This window comes from Hoplias malabaricus, chromosome 3 (assembly GCF_029633855.1).
Source record: "Hoplias malabaricus isolate fHopMal1 chromosome 3, fHopMal1.hap1, whole genome shotgun sequence".
Classification (NCBI taxonomy): Eukaryota; Metazoa; Chordata; class Actinopteri; order Characiformes; family Erythrinidae; genus Hoplias; species Hoplias malabaricus.
In genome coordinates this window covers 58,947,039-58,966,708 of record NC_089802.1, presented here as the reverse complement: position 1 = coordinate 58,966,708, position 19,670 = coordinate 58,947,039, and the positions used below count along the sequence as shown (strand labels likewise).

Here is a 19,670-nt window from a genome sequence, read left to right as displayed (position 1 = left end):
CAGTACGCAAATGATATATAGAGTTATTCTCTAAACTTGTATGACCAGATCTAAAATACAGCTATAGTGAAAGTGTGAAGGAAACACCCAGCCCTCCCCAAAAAGTCACCATCAGAGCATCAAGCTTTCATCTTTGAGAAACAGGCGAATAATGCCCTCCACTCCTGATTTGGTCCACCCTTCCACTGAGAAGATTATTCATTAACATGGGTCGGAGAGGATGGGTATATGCCAAAAAGAAGAAAACCTGGACAGCCAAGATCTCAACATCATTGAGCGTGTTTGAATTTACTTTCCTCATAAGAAGCAGAAAATATCAGAAACAGCAACCAACTTCTAAGACCACACTGTGGAAGTTTGGGGGGAAAATCAGTGTGTGTTTTCACTTTTTTCCTTACAGTGAAATATTATTTGAAAAATAACATTTTATAATACTGTGTATTCAAGGTCTGAACAAAGACATTAGAACTAATCACTTCCTCATATGTGTCATTTAAGAAATAAGGCACAGACATTTTATTCAGCCGCTGTGCCATTAGCTCCTGGCTTTAACATCAGCTTAGTTTTCATGCACAATGTTTGTGTTTCCAGATGGTACAAAATACAGTGAAATGGGAGCCACATGCTTTATTTCTAATGCTTTCTGTGTTGTGAAATTCAGGAGACTCAACACTGAGAGATAATTCCTCAACTCTGAGCTTGTGCAGATGGTGTATATGCAGCCTCTGACACAGTTATACATCTGTGACTTTACAACATATTAGACAAGGCTAAGGTTTCATGAAGTAACAAGACATGAACTACAGTATAATGACACATTAATTTATTAATGATCTCAAACTCTCTTCATGACAACATTACAACCATTTCAATACCTTTAACTATAAAATGTTACACTTCAAAAAAGAATGTCTTACAAGAAAAAATCATTTAAAATCATCACTGTCTACTGTTGATCAAGTTGACATTGTTGTATGACGATAGGATTTAGTGATCTTAAAGCTACCAGCCATTAAAGTGGGAACATTTAAAATAATAAAATGTACTTAAAACAAGTACAAATTTAGAAACACATAAATAATTTGTATACAAAAAAAACTATTAAAAGCTTAATCTTGTAATATTCACAAAACAAGCTCAAAACTAGAGATGACAATTACAAGGCAAACTACAGCAATAAAATCTAGAACTCACATTTCCTGTGGCTAACATTTCCTTCTGGGTTTAGATCTGGCAGGTTCCCTGGCGAGTTTGATGTATAGCAGTGTGAAGGCAGTGTCCAGTTGTCCAGTGTCTCCCACGTCCACCATGTGTTCAAGAGCTGCAATCAACATGCTGCTGACTCCCACAATCCTGCTCATACATTACATGACTCTCAGTCCACAGTCACCATGTGTGTCACCAGGATGTAGATTCAGTTGATTCTCTCCCAATTACCACTTTGCAGAGAACCCTGTGTGTGCTGTAAAGTGGAAATATCCCTGTCATCTGGGTGCAGTTTTCCTCCTGAGTGTGTTCAGTGTGGTACACTGTCGATTTTAGGACTGAGCAGTAGAATGTTGTGGATGGAGTTTCATTCCTCTGCCTAAATGCACAGACCTCCCCTTTGGAGGGTGTAGGTGAAGCCTTCTCCTCCCTCACTCCTGCCACCTGGTGGTGAGGGAAAGACACCCATACAGACCCACACCATTTCTCAGCAGTGGAGATACGAACATGAAAAAAAAATTCGGGTTACCTATTTCTGGCCAGAAGTGTAGAAATGAGGAGGGGTCTTAAGTTTAAAAACAAGTAATCTGGGGTGTGTTCCACAACATTCCTTAGTTAGCCAAATAAGCCTGAAGACGTTACAGTCCAAATGGAACAGAGGTGAGGGAGACTCAGGCTTAAGTTAGCTGGCTAACTGAGAAACCCAAGTTCAGCTTCTCTGTGTCAGCCCCCATTACATTTTGAGATCTAATGTATTTTACAGGTACAGACTGCAAATGTTATTATTATAGACCTAATACATAATATTGTCTTTTCTAGAAGGAAATGTGAATGGCTATAGGTTTATATAACTATTTTTTTAAAATACAAAACAAAAACATAAAAACATAGCATACAACTAACATAAATCAACATGTAACAAAAACATACTGGACTGAAAAAAAAAAACCATTCCCTAAAAATTACACACTAGAGGGTATCACCTCCGTGCCATTACCAACAGTTATTTTTTCAGTTTTCCAGAAAAGTGGGGTTGTTGTACAAAATATAAATAAAAACAGAATGCAATCATGTACAATGCAGTATTTCCAACAAGTACAATGCAGTATTTCTGTATAATTCATATTCTGTAACCGCTTTATCCATTTCAAAGTCAGTTCAAGTCTATGCAGAATCATTGGATGCAAGGCAGGAACACATTACGTTATTTCAAAAGTTGGACCTGAGAAATTTGATTGTATTTTGAGAAACACATTAATTCATTATCTGTAACCGCTTATCCAGTTCAGGGTCTAGTGGGTCCTGAGCCTACCTGAAATCATCAGATGCAAGGCAGGAACACACCCAGAAGGGGGCACCAGTCCGTCACAGGGAGCGACACACTCACACATTCGCACCTATGAATACTTTTGAGTCACCAATAGATCTACCGATGTGTGTTTCTGGATCGTCTGGGACACTGGAGCACCCCAAGGAAACCCACACGGACACGGGGAAAACACACCGGAAACAGACAGTCACCCGGAGCAGGACTTGGATCAATATATGCCCATTTTAAATTTGATGCCATCAAACACATTCGAAAAAAAAAAAGTGGGCACAGGGGCAACAAGAGAGAGGTAAATTTGTGTGATGCTACCAAAAAAAGAGAGATTAAAAATAAGATAAAAGTTATTAAAGTGTTCGGCTGCTAAACTAGATCTGACCTGTCACCCACAAAAAACAATTGGTAGACTAGGAAACAAATCCTGTAATTAAATGAGAATCATTTTCAAAACAGCGACTGGTCTCCTCAGTTCCCAAACAGTGGGTGTTGGGACACAGGGTGTTGTTAAAAGAAGATGTGATGCAACACATTGGTAGACATGACCCTGTCCCAATTTTTGAAACACGTTGCTGGTATCAGTATAAAATTGGTCAAATATATATATATATATATATATATATATATATATATATATATATATATATAAACTTTCTTAGTTTTAACATTAATTATTTTATTGTCTTTGTTATTGTCTTTATTATTTGTTATTGTCTTTGTTATTGTTATTTTATTTAAAATTAATTTATTGTCTTTGTATTGTCTTCAATTAAATACAGGCTTTAACTGATTTGCACAGTGTTCCATTTTTTTTCAGATGGGGTTTGTAGTACACTGTTGTGACAGATATATTTAGTCAAACCATAACTATAAGCCCACACACCCTTTAACCTCATACAATTTAAATCTGAGTACATATATATAATTCAGTTACTAATTGAAATAAGTGTAAACTGACTAAAGTTATATTCAGTCAAAATTAGAAAATCTTTTGTAGTTACCTAGTTGTTTAAATCTAGTTGTTTAATCTGTAATATAAAGTCACGTATACACTGGACCCAGTTTGAAGGTCAAAAGCCAGTTCACTGGATGTACTCAGAAATAAAGATTTGGACAGTCAAACCTGAACAAAAAAGGAATTTGCAGAAATAGGCTAAAACCATGTTCAGGCAGCATCTACAACTCCCATGCTGTGAAGTCTATTTGCACATATTTTGCTCTGTTCATAATGTGTTTTGATGTGTGGTTTCTGCACGTCCCCCTCTGTAATTAAGAAGACACTTTGTGGTGGAGCAATGCAAGAACAGAGTTGCCCTAGCCGCCGTACAGACTGTGTTGCCTAACATCATTTACACTGTACAAGAAAGGCCACAGAGCATGAATTCATCAAAGTCCTGTTGTGCTGTACGCAGCAGAATGCAAATAGAAAAATAGAGACAATGGTTGCTGGCAAAGAGAGTCCCAGGGCCACATTTTCACTCACATTCACAGTAGCTTTTATTCATCTCAGGAAAAGAAAATTATTCACGTTTGTGCACATTTATTTAGAGGCTAAGAACTGGGAAACAAACCAAGCTTTGTCAAATTAATATTTCACCTAGGGAAAATAAATATTTATTTCACATAAAAACAATTCAATTCAATTTCATACATACAGTGCTTTTATAGCTGTAATACAGCTGCTTTACAGAATTCAAGGTCTTGGCCCCAAGTGAGCAAGCCCTAGGGACAGCGGCAAGAAACAAACTTCTATAGAGCATGAGTCTACACCTGAGCAAAACATAATTTCCTAGACACCTATTTTCGACCTCCCTAGCTGACTCTTGGCATTGGGAATGTTGTTCTTATGCTCGTGTGAAGGTTCTTCAGAGCATTATGGTTTTTCACTGCTTTTATACGAAGTAATAAGCAGTATGTACACAACTGAACACGTGCTCTCAACATGGTTGCATCTTAAACTTTTACATTACCAAGCACTAGAAAGCAAATGCAAGCTTCCACTCCACTCAACTCTGTTAACTGATTTAAACATTTTTATGTTGCTGACTGACACCTGCCTGAGATCAGTTATTCACTTTAAATGTCAGTGGATTTAATGTTGTGGCTAATAGGTGCACACTATATCTGGGAGATCAAGCCATACAGTAATATTTAATATTTATTCCATATAGGCTGAAAAGTTCTGTGTTCTATAGAGGTATATTTTTTTCCATTAATTCTCTTGTTACATTTGTACCTGTAAAGTTCTCAGATGCACCATCACTACAAATACATTAGCTTGTGGTCTGGGACACCTTCGATGTTTCATTTGGAGACGTCAGCATAGCTTTACACATTGAGCAGAAGACTAGATTTGGATTGGCCTCATCTGAAGTACAGACAACTGAAGCAAAACCAACATGGTGTTACCAGACCAGCTTTCCTTACCTTCTGCCTGAATGCAATAGTTCACTAATTTATGCAATTCCCTAGATTTTCCAGTTTTGTTTTCTTTTCATTTTTACACATCACCCATTTTATTTATTCCACCCACTGTTTCACCTCGTTTAACTCTGTTGCTGCATTAAAAGGGATGTTTTACATTTGAGACTTTCTAAACAAAAATAGGCCAGTTTACAGACAGTTCAGTCAGTTTTAATGCTTCCAATTATACGATTTTATTTTTCTGCCCACAAATCTGTTTTCAAAAAAAAAAAAAATGTAATCATGTGATATTATGACTAATCGGATAATTATATTATACTATTAACACTAATATTAACACTAACCGGAGAGTCTCCATCAGTTTCCTGATAAACAGATATAAAACCGTAAAAAAAAACCTACTTAGCTTTGCAATGGGCAATGTATTTCTGTGATGATTCGGGTTATTCTATTATGTGTGGTTCCTAGTATGTGGTGCTGTATGTAGTACAAACAACTAGGTTTCACAAGTTACTGCAGCTGGTTCATTGTTTTGGGCTGTGGAAATGCCTCTGAGACTGATAATTCAAGCATGTGAAACCAGTTAAAACAACAAGGTGCTTTATCCTTATAGAATGTCCTTTCATGAACAATAAAAGGTGTCATGTTGTCCTCTGAATCTACTGCCAGTCTAGGCTTGGACTCCACCTCCCAGATTCCATTTGGTAGTGTTCTTGAGTGACAGCGCTTCAATCAATCAAGGACCGAGATGTCGGTCTAAATCACCAGAATTCTAATCTACTGCACCTGGGCTTGTCCCTATTTAAACAAAGTGTTGTTTTACCGTAATATTTGCCTGAGCACACTGAGTGGTGGTATTGTATAGTGTTTTCTTGATATATTAACCTGTTTTGTGTACATTATCTTTGTTTTGGTTTGGTCACTTTTGGTATTGTGTATCTGGGTCTCTTCGGTACTGGCCTGAACTGTTGCCTTTGCTTCTCAGATTGTCCTTTTCATTAAAGGAGTGTATGCTGTAAGCATAAGTCATTACATAAAACACATAAAACATTTGTGTCTGCATCATCCAAGGTGTATGTGTACAATGTGTTTAATATTAATTTAGCAATTAAATTGATTTCAGTAGGAGTGTGAGTGTGTGTGGTAGTGGTGGGGGGCATTGTTGTAAATTGTTTAAAGTGGTTCAAATCCCCTAGGTGCTTGTAAATTGTCCTATACACGTTTGAAAATCTCAAAATTGAAACAAGGCGAATGTCTATAAAACCTGCAAAAATACTTAACGCTTTTATAGATCCATTAAACCTGTGACTGAAACTCTTTTCCAGAGACATTTCCACAGTAACAGAAATGGACAGTTATCCATAAGATTTAAAGGAGGAGGTTCATGAAGGACCAGCTCCAAATAAGAGCTGCACTATAATTTGATGTTGGAATTTCTTCTCCATGACCGGATAAGAATGTGTTTTTTCTTCAGACCCTTCAGGAGAACATTACAGGGATTAAAGCAAATAAACATTCTACTAACGGAAACATGTTTCATAGATTCCTAGATTTTCAGGTAGTATTTTCCGGAAAATCACAGCTTTACAATTGTGATGTTTTACTGACCTGTAATAGTCAGAACTCTTTTGTGCCAGCAGGTGTCGCAAATATACGCTCACTCTCACTCTAGTCATTCAGAGACACCATTAAGGTTTTAAACACACAGCACCTCAGCAGCGGTCAACAGCCTGTGCAGCAAGAAAGTGTATTTCTGTACCTTGTCTTTGTTTTCGTAGCAGAACAGGAAAGAGTGGCCACACACTCCACCACATCCTTCTGGACCTGTGGAAAGAGTCAGGGTACAACTCTGCTCTTTAACGCATTTTTAGTGAAAAGGAAATGAGATTATATGGTAATTCAAACAGTGAATAAACAATTACAAAAGAAGTTAAACTTACAATGTACAAAGTCTTTTTTTTCTCTCTCAAACATGCTGTTCAACCTTAAAAAGCGCTTCTGATCGTAAACAAACCATCAAATATGTCCCCTTTAAAGTATTCTTTGTAGTATGCTTACCTTAGAATGACAGCTTCAAAATTATTGTGATGCTCCTCTGGCATGTAATAGGGAGCCTATAGCGCCTCTCTCACTGCTCTCTGGGAATGATTCCCTTGTTTTCAACTTGGAAAACAACTCTTGAAAAAAGAACTCTTGCGAGAATTGCATAATGCTTTATGGTTCACAAGTTTTTAGTTTGCTACAAGAAGAATCTAGCTTCGTTTTCCTAATATGGATATTATAGCAGAGGCTGTAGCAAAGAGGCAAAGAGGAGAGAGGGAGAGAGTAAGAGCTATGTAAGATTTAGCTGAGCGAGACATGACAGGGTTTGTCCAGCTGCTAACTTTATGTGGATTAGCTCACCTTTTAGCTTTAGACATTGATTCTGTTAATAAGTTGTTTTCTGTAGTCATTGGGTGGTTATAATAGCCAGAGTTACACTTTGTGTTGGTGGAACCCAAGCTTTTTTGACAACAAAATGTTATAATCAGGTTTTTATGTGTTACTGATGAACGAGTGCGAGTGTTAGCGCCCAACATTACTGTGAACCAAGGGCATAGAATTAGCATGGATGGAGGTGACATATCCATCCATTATCTGTAACCGCTTATCCAGTTCAGCGTCATGGTGTGTCCAGAGCCTACCTGGAATCATTGGGCGCAAGGCGGGAATACACCCTGGAGGGGGCGCCAATCCTTCACAGGGCAACACACACACCCACACATTCACACCCCACCAATGTCAAGAGCAAATCTACACTGTTGCTATTAAAGGTACTGTAAACTGAACAGTTGTTGAGATGGCAGACACCTGTATGACAAATGCTTTATCTGTCCAGCAAACTAGGCTTGCCTGGCTTGCACTTGTTTTGTCACTGCAGACATTTTTCACATGTACATGTGCATGTTCACAAATAGCAGTGCTCAGCTTCATAGCGGAGCTTCACCCTGCAGCTGTACAGGTTCATATCCCAGCTGTGCTGACAAGAACTTTTGTTAAAGAAGGCTGTATGTGTATGGGTTTGTGTGTATGTTGCTCCCTTTATATGAGTGGAATGAAAATAAATTACTATAAAGTTCTTTCTGATCGCATGAGGCAGTGAAGCCTATGGATCCACCTCCCTGTGTGTAGCGCAGATTGAAAAATTATACCAACAAAGACACATGACATAGCCCACCCTACAAAGGGTGTGTTCACATTCTGCTTAGTCCCTTGATCCTTCTTGCGTATGGATGGAGCATGTTGTGCAAATCACCTTCAGCTTCACTGTCAGGAGATCTCAAGATAAAACAGGCAGGCACTGAGTGGGGAGTCATTTGGTTACCCTGACTCTCCCTCTAACCACTACGCTTTGCAGAGCTGCTCTCTGTCCCACTGTGTGGAATTGTTCAATTGGAGAATAAAGGTGAGTGCAAAGTGGAGTTGTTCATTTACTCCTTCTCTCCCTCACAGCACCACACTTTGCAGAGAGAACAGAGGAGAGGTCAACTCCGCTCCAAGGCTTGTGTGACCCTAGCGCTGTGTACAGCCAGAAGTTATTCTGTGGCTCATGCTCACTTCGAGTCTCTTGCTGAACACACCTTGCACTCACAGGAGCTCAACCACACTTCAAGCCTTGTGATTAGCATAGCTCGAGCCTATTTTGCAGCTTGCAATCACTCCACGCCTACTTCAAGGCTCACACTGAGCTGAGCTCATGCTCATTCAGCTTCTAACGTGGAATGCAGCTCATGCAGAGGAGCAAACGTTCCCTTAGGTCTTTCTCTTCACCTAAGTACTATAAATGGTGTGAATTTTACCTTGTCAGTGCGACACAAAGTAATATGTATACATGTTTATAGATAAATCACTTTTTGGAGACTTGGTTCCTCTCAAGGCTTCTTTCTCACATTCTGGGTCAATTTTCCATGCCATATTTGAGCCAGGTGTTTTTGAAAAGAAAATCTCCAAACTGTGCAACAGAAATCAGTCTCTTCAGAACCAGAATTTCCCACTACTTTACACACAGAGGAATAATGTATTCACTGGAATGAATTATTTACTGTACTAATATATCCATGAAGTGCCATTATTGCCACTAGGACTAAACAAGAACCTCAAATCAATAGGGTAAGTTGTTTAAAACAAGCAACTTCTTACCAAGGGTTCATTACAATTTACAGAATTATTTATTTGGAATCGTTATAGCTACAGATGGGAATCTTTATAAGCATAAATTACACACTTCATTATTATGGAATTTACTGAATATAAACCTCTTAATACCACAGATGATGCTGCTGAGTTGCAATCATTGTACTCATTATCTGGACATTAAATTGCCTTCTCAGATCCAACAGTACAAACCCTATGTGAATAAGTGATTTGTGAATTAATTCATATTTTCCCTATTGGATATGCTGTTATGAATCTAACGGTGCGGTGTCATGCCTCGTTGACGCCAGCAGAGGGAGACAGGGGGTCTAGTGAATTTGTGGTATGACCTTTTACAGTTTTTCATTTTAGAAATGCCATAACCATAAATTTACTCGTTCAGGGTTCTAAACGTCAGGAGCTAAGGGGTCCTGAAGCCCTGTATCTCCCATTTCCCATATGAGCGACAAACTTGTTTCCAGAATTGTTTTCAGGAATACATTAAGGAATAATTTTTAAGAAATAATTTTGGCCAAACTATGGGCCTCATGTCAAGTAAATCTGTTTCCTGTTTCTGCTGTGATCAACAGTAGACAACATCCCAGTGTTAATGAACATATTTACAGATTAAAAGTATAATTAAGCTGCTGTAACCATCAAATTTAGTCTGTGAGCACTACTTGTTCTCCTCTATTCTGGGATGTGAAGTATGGAAAATGTTTACTGGATAAGATTTTTATTATAACAATTTGGACAGTACAACAAGCCACCCCCCCACCCCCCCAAACACACACACACACACACACACGAACACGCACATCTACTTCACTCACTCTCTCGTTTATATTTCTCCATGTCCCCAGTCTAAATTCCCCTATTGGACACATCCAAAAGGATACAAATACAGGAGAATAGAAATGACATATCCCTTAGAGTTGTCCCCTACTTCAAGAAGAAGTCTAACAATGAAAAAAAAAAAAAAAAAAAAAAAAAAAGCAAATACCTGGAGGGTAGCCTATGTGACCATTTCACTTGAAGGTCAGATAGCAAAGAATATTTGTTCCAAATGTGACACACCTGCAGTTCTCTTATGGCCCACATTTGGCCTGGATCGACAGTGTTGACTCAAGGTGAGTCTGGCTGGCTCAGCTCAGCCAAAGGTCCAATTTCTATGGGTCAGATGTTGACAATTGGCCCATCATTGAGTCGGGTTTTATTCTTGAGTTCCTGTAGTGAGAATGTGACTGACATGGAAAATCTCTGGCTAGATGTGTGAAAGGGCAAATCTACTCTCTGTTATATTTTCCAGTGTTCATATGTGAAAACTGCTTTATTTACATTTAACTGTATCCCCCTAGGCACACACAAATCCATAAACCACAAATACAGAAGAGTGGAACTTAAATATCCCTTACAATATATTGCTTACAATAAGTCCACAGTGAAAAAGTGACACAATGTGTTTGAGTAGTTTGAGCACAATTCATTAAAAAAACTCATATGTTGTGAGAACAGTATTAGTCAATATATTTGTGAGTTTATTTGGTAAACAAGACAAATATTTAGAAATATTTCTATATTAGAAACAGACAATATTTAAAGCATGCCAAATTTAATTTTAATAAATATTTTAATATTTGTTATGAAAGTAACTGTTCTATAAATGTCAGATGACTGCCAGAAGCAAAGAAGCCTTTGGCTCCACCTCCCCGGTACATAGCGCAGATCTAGAAATTAACAGTGTCACTTCTGACATGGACCACCCTATTCACAGGACCACAGTTACCTTCATAACTAGCATTCCACTTAATGGTTCCTGACCAGTGTCTGTGAAGCCTATGGATGACTCCTACCAGCAAAGTCAAGACAGATGCGCTACGTAAATACTAGATGGCGCTACGTCAATACTAGGTGACGCTGACAGAAAGCCACTGTGTAAGCTGCTGTTTAGAGTGAGACACTGAATGCAGGCTCAAATTACATAAAGAGCAGGTTAGTATGTTGAAAGCAGTCTGTTACTGACACACGCAGCTTAAGCATCTGAAGTAGCTGGGTAAGAGGAACCTCTGAAAGATAGATTGATAAATGACAGGGACAAAACCTTAGGCAGATATGACGGATTGGGCCAGAAGGTGACACCAGAGAAAAATCTGACTTTCAACAGTCAGGGCAGACAGATGGCATGTGTAACTTGCCAACACATTTTGCAGAGACAATGGCTAATAAGAAGGCAGTCTTAAATGAAACCCAGCTTCAGCTTGGCCCAAGTGTAAGAATGTTTTGTATAAGGAATCTAGCACCCATATAACCAATAAACCAGCCCATGAGAGCCCAAAGGTGACCCATCCATTTCATCACGTATAGCAGAAATGGCAGCCATATTGGCAAGACCAAGAAACAGCAGACCAGCTGAAAAAAAAAAGCTTCCAATGGTTAGCATATAGCAATCTAGTATATGGTGCTCTCACGTTTAAAAAAAAAAAAGAAAAAAGAAAAATTCACATCCAGGTCATTCCACTAAACTGTCAAAGGTGGCTAGGCCCACAACAGGATGCGTTCCAGGTAAAGAGAGCCCCCAGCTGGGAAAGCAGACCACATCAGACCTGCTGGGCAGGAGCCAAGAATCTCCTGTAGGAGGGAGTGAAGGAGTGGAACCACAGCCTGGCAGGCCATCGAGGGGCTACTGTGAAAACCCTGTGGTAGCATTGATGTATTCTGAAAAGGGCATTCAAAGAAATAGAATTAGGGAAATTAATAGAGCAGGAAATTGGACTTTTGCAAAGAGATCTATTGAGGCCACCCCAAAATGGCTTCCAAGCTGGTTCAAGAACCTTGCAGTCTCAGCAGGAGGTGATGCAAAGCTAAAGGCACCGCTCTGAGCTCCTAGAGGTTTTTGTTCACAGAAACTTGACAACCTCCCCATGAGCCACATATTGCTATGTGATGCCACAGAGTGCCCCAGCCTGTGAGTGACATACTGGTGGTCATTACCCCTCTCTGTGTGGGGAGAGAACCCAAGGGAAATCCTGTCATTGGAAATGCACACTGATGCCTGATACTGAGCATAGACATATAAGAATCAATGGCAGCTTTGTCCCAACTAAGACCAAGTCCAACCAAGATCCACAGTCCATATGTATAGGGTCCATTGGTTGTGTGCCACTGAGGCCCTAGTGGCCAGTTGGTGTCTCATGCGCAGACGAACAAATGGTCCCTGACTGTCAATGGGATGTGTGACCAGGCTTCAAGTTGGTGGGAGGTACTGCTGTGAGGCTGGTAGACATTGGAACCTGCAGTTGGTGGACAATATGCTACCTGGCCGTGGAATTCCTCTGAGGAAAGACCTCAGACGCTGCTTAAGACAGAGGAAAGCAGACATGAGCAACCTGAGGGATGGTCAACCGCTGTTTACAAGACTCTATTACAGGTCTGTGATAGCCAGACCTGGAGGCGTTCATGCGTATGGTAGGCTATAAGCTGTCCTAAGTCTTGAGTCAATCATGAAAAGTCACCTAAATCATCTCCTGTATTCTTGTTTCCACACTTATCTGACACGCTGCAGCCTTCCCTACTAAGAGAAGTTAGACTAAACAGGAGAAGTGCCTAGTACCAGCATTTCTGCACTTAGTGCTTTTCTGTGGACTATTTTGTTATTATTTTATATTACATTTTATTATTGAATATTTTTGTTTTGTTTACTTGAATATTCAAACTTTTGTGCAAAATATATAAATATTAATTAATAAACTAAATATAAACAATCACTTATAATTTGTAAATACTAAACCTGTATATGCACCACTGGCAACAGGTGAGGATCTGTGTTATTACTATCACAAATTAAAAAACCCAAAAACATTAGTCTACTTAAGTTAACAAGAAATCAATTTCAAATGTATTAGAAACATCTGCTGTTAAATTTCAAGCAGTTATATGCTCCCATTATTTTACAATATTTATATTTAAAACAAATGAGACATATTGTGTTTCGATAAAGAGGAGAAATAGAAGAAGCAGAGAAGATATGCAGAAAAAGATTAGAAATACAGAATAAAAGGGTAGTACAAAAAAGATGGCTGGTTTAGTGTTTTGGGTGTGACAAGAAATGGACTTTAGCTAGTCCTAGGAGTTCAGATTGTTACAAGTTCTCAAGTTTGGTGGCAAACTGTTCCAGATACAAGGTCCTCTGTGTGAAATTGTGCAATGGCTTACTGTGGTTCTGTAGATGGCAGGATGTAGGTTGTCAGATGCTTGATGGATTTCAGAATTTTTTAAACATATACTTTGGAAACAGTCAGGAAGGATGTTTTGCTTGAATGAGAAAATAATTGACAAATTAGAAAAAAGATTATCCATCCATCCATTATCTGTAACCGCTTATCCAGTTCAGGGTCACAGTGGGTCCAGAGCCTACCTGGAATCATTGGGCTTCAAGAGCTTTATGTTCACATAGAATTTATTCATTTTTGGTCAGAAAATCTGAGTAGAAGGTTGCCCATATTTATTTGATTTGTGTAACTTCTGAACCAATCTAACTGTGTTGTGTAAGTAAGTAACATTTATTTGTAGAGCACATTTCACATGACAACGTTGACCAAAGTGCTGTAAAAGATTCGTACATATACAAAACATACAATTCAACAAACAAATACTAACAACTAAGTCTGGACAAGTGAGGGAGCAGACCTAAAATCCAGTGGAAGACAGCCTTGGTGCTGCAAAAGAAAAGGCACATTCAACCCCAATCCTCAGATGAGACCAGCAAACAGCTAGTAGTAACTGGTCAGAGGACTTTAAGGTGTAGATGCTATAGTAGTGAAAGTTCTGTAATAATACATCATGGTTAAGCAAAAGGATGGTAAAAAAATAGTTTGTGTAGTGCCCAACATAAACCTCACCTTCTGCCCACTTTATAATGGAAATAGTCTACTGCTGTATTGTTTTAATTGTAGCACCATTACCTGGACTAACAAATCTACTGTGAGAAGGAACGACCACAAAATTTTTCTTGACTTTAAAGGAGTAATGGATATTTACTGTACTTAGTCATAAAATGTCCAGGGTGTGTGATCGCAGATTAAAGAAACAGTCAAAGCTAAAACACTGCTGCCTTTCACAGCATTACTAAAGCAGTATATTCTTGAGAAGTGCCCAGTCCGGTGTGGAGCTTCTAAGATCCCACCCTCCATGGTCCTGCCTGTCATCCTGTCTCTGTCCAATCATTTTACAGCCCACTGAGTGGCCAGGTGCAGCCATGAAATGACCAAGTGAACATAGTTAATGTTGTATTTTAACAGACCCATAAAGCTCCACTGAGCTTCTAAAAATCTCCATGACCAGAGATGGAGTAAAATGAGAGGAAACTGGCAGTGTTTGTAAAGTGCAGGCAGTTTACAAGCAGCAACTCTACAGAACAGAACTCTAATTTTCTCCTGAATAGCAAATAATTTCTGAAAAAATATGGAAGTACAGATGCCTATGAAGAGATTAAAAGGAGTAAACACTATAGGTTGTGTGTTTTATATAAAGAAAGTGAGGCATAGAGATGTTTGAAAAGTGTTAGGACTGTTTTGTGTTTTTTTTTTTTTTAACAAAGAAGGTGAATAACAATATTATTGAAAGGTGTAAATACCATTGCCCAGCTAATAAAATTACTTTCTTAGAATGTTCCATTTTGGTTGTGGGAATGTTCACTCGAATGTTTCCTCAATGTGAATTTGCCCAATTTTTCTAATGTTGTCAGTTTTTTTTTAAGTTACAAAATACGTTCCAGGAACATTACCTCAATCTTATTTACACCAGTCATTTAACATTATAGGGATGTTGTCATGGAATGTTCTTAGAATGTTGCAAAATTATCTTTGCAGAATGTTCCCATAATGTTCTATTTTGGTTGTTGAGAACATTGCTCTAGAATGTTCCCTCAAGGTGAATTGTCCAGTTTTTTAATGCTCTCAGAACGTTTTTCTTTTGAAGCAGAAAGTCTGCTTTGGAAATGTCCCCTGAAAGTGAAAAAAGTCAAGTTTTAAACGTTTCCAGAACATCTTTCCCCTGAACATTACCTCAACATTGTTCACACTGACAACTTAATGTTCTTTGAAGGTTTATGGTTCCAGTTTCCTTGTTCTTTCTTATTCACTCATAGCAAGTTAGTAGAATGTATACACTATAACATCTTTTGAGCACTGCAGTGGAGCAGTGTTTTTTTTTTTCCCCACCTTGTGTCCGATACGAGGAACAATCAGCAGCGAGATCCCCCCAAATGATGGTCCTTTTAATTAATTAATTAATTCATTGTCTGTAACCACTTTTCCAGTTCAGGGTTGGTGGGTCCAGTGGTGGGTCTGGAGCCTACCCGGAATCATTGGGTGCAAGGCTGGTCCTTTTAATATTCCATTCATTTTTCTCAGTATGCAGTTATATTAATCCCCCTTTTAACATTCCCATTTGTTAAAAAAAAAAAAAAAAAAAAACTTTCTACAAATCACTCTGATTTGCTATGGTGGTCTAATTGAATAATGATAAAACTCAACTGCTATGATAATGACATACTGAGGCAAAATTATTGCAAGCTTAATGAATTTTAAAATGTTTATCATTACGTTTGCACTGTACAGCAGAAGTTTGAAGAGTAATGCCAATGACATTACCGAAGAATTTAGCAAGAACATAACCTGGTATCTTTTTGTGTTCTTTTGATAGTTTATCTGAAGTTTGGAACAACATTTTCTTTCGGCTTTAATTTCTTAGTCATTTAGAGTATAATGGCTTATATCCTTGTAATCCCGAGAGTCTGCCCGTTCACTGATGTATAATAAGGGGCAGCCTTAGCCTACTGGTTAGAGGACCGGGCTTGGTACTGGAAGGTTGCCGATTCAATCCCCAGGACCAGCAAGAACATCCATGGCTGAAGTGCCCTTGAGCATATAATTATCTATTTTTCTTTCTAATATCAGCACAGGCTCCTCTTCTGGCAGTGTCTGAACTCAAGGGAATTTTAGACTCTAACCGAATTGTAATCACTGGTATAAAAATCTCTGACCACAAAGCACTTTTGTATGTTTCTCTTAATAAGAGTGTGTGCTAAATGTTGTTCTTCAATGCTCAGGACCACCACAGGGCAGGTATGGTTTGGGTGGTGGATGATTCTCACCACTGCAGTGACACTGTGTGTGTGTGTGTGTGTGTGTGTGTGTGTTGCATTGGTAAAAGTGAATCAGACACAACAAGGCTGCTGGAGTTTTTAAACACTGTGTCCACTCACTGTCCACTTTGTTAGACACACCTTCCTCATTGGTCCACATTGTAGATGTAAATTCAGAAACAGTAGCTCGACTGTTCTCTTCTACCACAACATCAGTGTCACTGCAGCACCGAGAATGATCCACTGCCCAAATCACCTGTTCTGTAGGGGTCCTGACAATTCAAAGAACAGGGTTAAAGGGGGCAAATGAAGTCTGAACATATGGATCACAGTCTGTAATTTTTTTTTTAAATACAAAGTCCTGTATGGAAAACAGAGCTTCTAAAATAGATAGTTATTCTGATCATTAGTTACGTGGTCCTAATATTCTGATTTGACTGTTTACATTTTACATACATTTATATGTTTTTGTGTATTACGACCATAAAAACAGTACATCTATACTCCCCATTAGTGTAATTAAAACTAAAAAATTTAAATCAGTGTGAACACTATATTGTTTTTAGGTAACACAGCTTTGTTAAAAATAACTTATTTTGAACTTATTTTTTCTTTGTTCAGTTTTATTTATGGTTTAAAATAGATCACATTTGAGGTGCAGAAATCCTAATAATTTATAAACATTCTCTCACAGCTGTATTATAGTTTAGCATTAGTAGTTGTACCAGATAAACCTGTAGAGTACACCACTGTGCTATTTCCGAACACACTTGTTGAACATTGTGAGAACTCAGGAGGATCTCACATGGATTACTTTATGTTTATTCCTTCATTCACTCAATTATTAATTCACTATAACTGTTTATCCACTTCAGGTATTACCATTTAATATAAATTATGAATGTAAACACAGAAGAATATAAATGGAAAAAAGGTCACTTACCGCTCCTTTATGGGGAGAGATAGTAACCTCAGTGGGCCAGGGAAACAGGGAACTGCTGTCTGGAAGAGAGCACAGTAAAGTAGAGGAGTACATTTTCAACACATTATTCAAAATGCAGCAACACAGGCAGCAGACAGTAAGGGGACACAACCTGTGCCTGTGTGAGAGAGCATGTGTGATGTCAGAGGGAGCTGAACTGTCAGCGGAACTGTTCAAGGTCAACACACCACAGAATCTGAAGAGACATTTAATTATGTAACAAGTCAAATGCTTTACAAAGAAAGAAAGAAATGTATATAGATACTTACTTTAACCCCTGCAGGTTTGATGCACTGCCGAGCTCATACTCTTCTGTCCACAGTGACCCTGGGAGGGGTAGAAGGGCGACACAGCCTGAACCTGTAGTCAGCAAAGGGAATATAATTAAAAAGCTAGCTGAATAATATATACTTGTGAAAATAGGATTAGTAAATGGCTGTGTACAGAATTGTTAATTTTATTGTAGAAAAAATATATTAATTTCATTTTTGTAAATGAACCCACAGCAGCAAGTATATCCTATAAAATACAAACATATTGTATTATGCATTAAGGTATATAATGCATTAGATGAATCTGAAGTTAAACACAAATAAGCTGCAGTAACAGGAGCTCACCTCGTCTGAATCTGAGGAAGAGAGCTGATATCCAGGTGTTCTGCTTCACCCATACAGCAATCCTACAGCCATATGCATATTATTAGTATATTATAGTATACTAGAAGTTAGCATACGAAATATATTGTTTTTATTTTAATTCAGTACAGACCCAAATTAAATGTTAATAACCCTACCACGCTGATAAGCTGATTTTTGGTAATCAAAATACCCTAATTATTATTTTGATGACATTTTCCAGCTCTGTAGCCAGTGAACTTAATGTAGAACAGTGAATTTGAACAAGAAGCTGGAGAATAAAAAGCTGATTCTAGCTTCGTAGTTTTAATGCTGGCAGTGTTTCTTCAATTTGTCCCATTCCACCTTAATTGGTGCCCTCATTACCCCAAGTACCCGGAGGCATCAGTATGCAATTACTGCACCATTTAAGGTGGAACAGGAAATTTCGCATAAGGAGCTGACTTTCTCTTTCTGAGATTTAGGCAAAATAACAAAATATCCAACCTAACGTTAAAGTTTTATTTTAGAGCTCTGTTATAAAAATGCACTCTTCTAGGTCACCGTTATGTTCGGCAGCTGGAATAAAGTGCCCTTTCATCTAGCTATCACTATATTTATCATGTGCTCCCAATGTTAAAACGGTGCTGCCAAACACCAAATACAAATCTTTATGTTTATTTGACATACGAACATAGTTTATTTTACAAAATAATTGACGTAGCGCTGTGTTAAAGAAGAAAAATTAACCATATTTTAAAAAGCTTGCTGCTAATTTGAGCTAGAGCTAACTACCACTAGCTGGCTAACGCCACCCCTCTTAATTGACCTGTTTGTTTACAAAACTCATAAAATACAAATTTGCCTACTGGCATTATACAACATAAATATATAAAGTAACTCCAAACCCGTACATTAACGTTACTAAACCTGTTTAACTGTAATCCACCTTTGCCTGAGCGTCCAGGCTGATGTCGGTTGGTGGGTCCTCGCACTGATGGTGTTCCTCCGCGGTTCCGGGCCGGATTCGCATTACGACACTAAATTCACATGTGGAATCTGACTCCGTCCCGAAGTTGTACGTAAGTTCTTAAACCCAAGTTCTTAAACTCGTCTCTTGTTCTTTCAGTTTTCTGCAAACTACTCGAGTTTCACGTCTGAGGGGGCAGACAGCTCCACTATTTTGAAACGGTATTATAGTTCCCATTTTAAACGCTTTGTGTCAAAAGATTGCTCCTTTAACTCAACATTATAGTTCATTATCCCTTCAGGATTGTGTAATATATCAAAATGGCCACTGTGTGTCAGTGTAAACTCACTTGACACAGCCGTAGAATGCGTGTAGCTTTCACCACAGGTCATTCAGGAGGCCGTAAAGAGCGGCGAATAGCAGAAACATGGGCAAAACAACGGATAGGTGAATTCTTTGATGAATAATTTACTCATGTATGTCTTGTAAGTAAGCAAAGACACCTAAAATTAACGCATAACAGAGAGATCAAAACTTGTTTCTGTTCACTTCATTTAACAAGCTTCTTTAATCTTTATTGATCCACATTGGGGCGGCACAGTGGCACAGGAGGTAGTGTCGCAGTCACACAGCTCCAAGGGCCCGCTCCGTGTGACTGTCTGTGAGGAGTTGGGTGTGTTCTCCCCGTGTCCACGTGGGTTTCCTCCGGGTGCTGCGGTTTCCTCCCACAGTCCAAAAACACACGTTGGTAGGTGGATTGGCGACTCAAGTGTGTCCGTAGGTGTGAGTGTGTGTGTGTGTGTGTGTGTGTTGCCCTGTGAAGGACTGGTGCC

The 19,670-nt window shown here is 38.6% G+C and overlaps 1 long non-coding RNA gene across 5 annotated transcripts; it reads right to left on the bottom strand.

Moving 5' to 3' along the window:
* Positions 1-3,286: 3,286 nt before the first annotated feature.
* On the bottom strand, positions 3,287-18,918 carry LOC136690908 (uncharacterized). 5 transcript variants are annotated; one of them, XR_010801812.1, is made up of 7 exons: positions 18,798-18,880; positions 17,871-17,932; positions 17,523-17,613; positions 17,215-17,273; positions 6,714-6,778; positions 6,563-6,622; positions 3,287-6,431 (listed from the first exon to the last, which is right to left on the bottom strand). It is a non-coding gene; the product is annotated as an uncharacterized lncRNA (long non-coding RNA). The 5 variants fall into 5 exon arrangements; XR_010801811.1 differs by having other exon boundaries at positions 6,563-6,778; XR_010801813.1 differs by having other exon boundaries at positions 3,287-6,778; positions 18,817-18,918.
* Between the last annotated feature and the right edge of the window lie 752 nt (positions 18,919-19,670).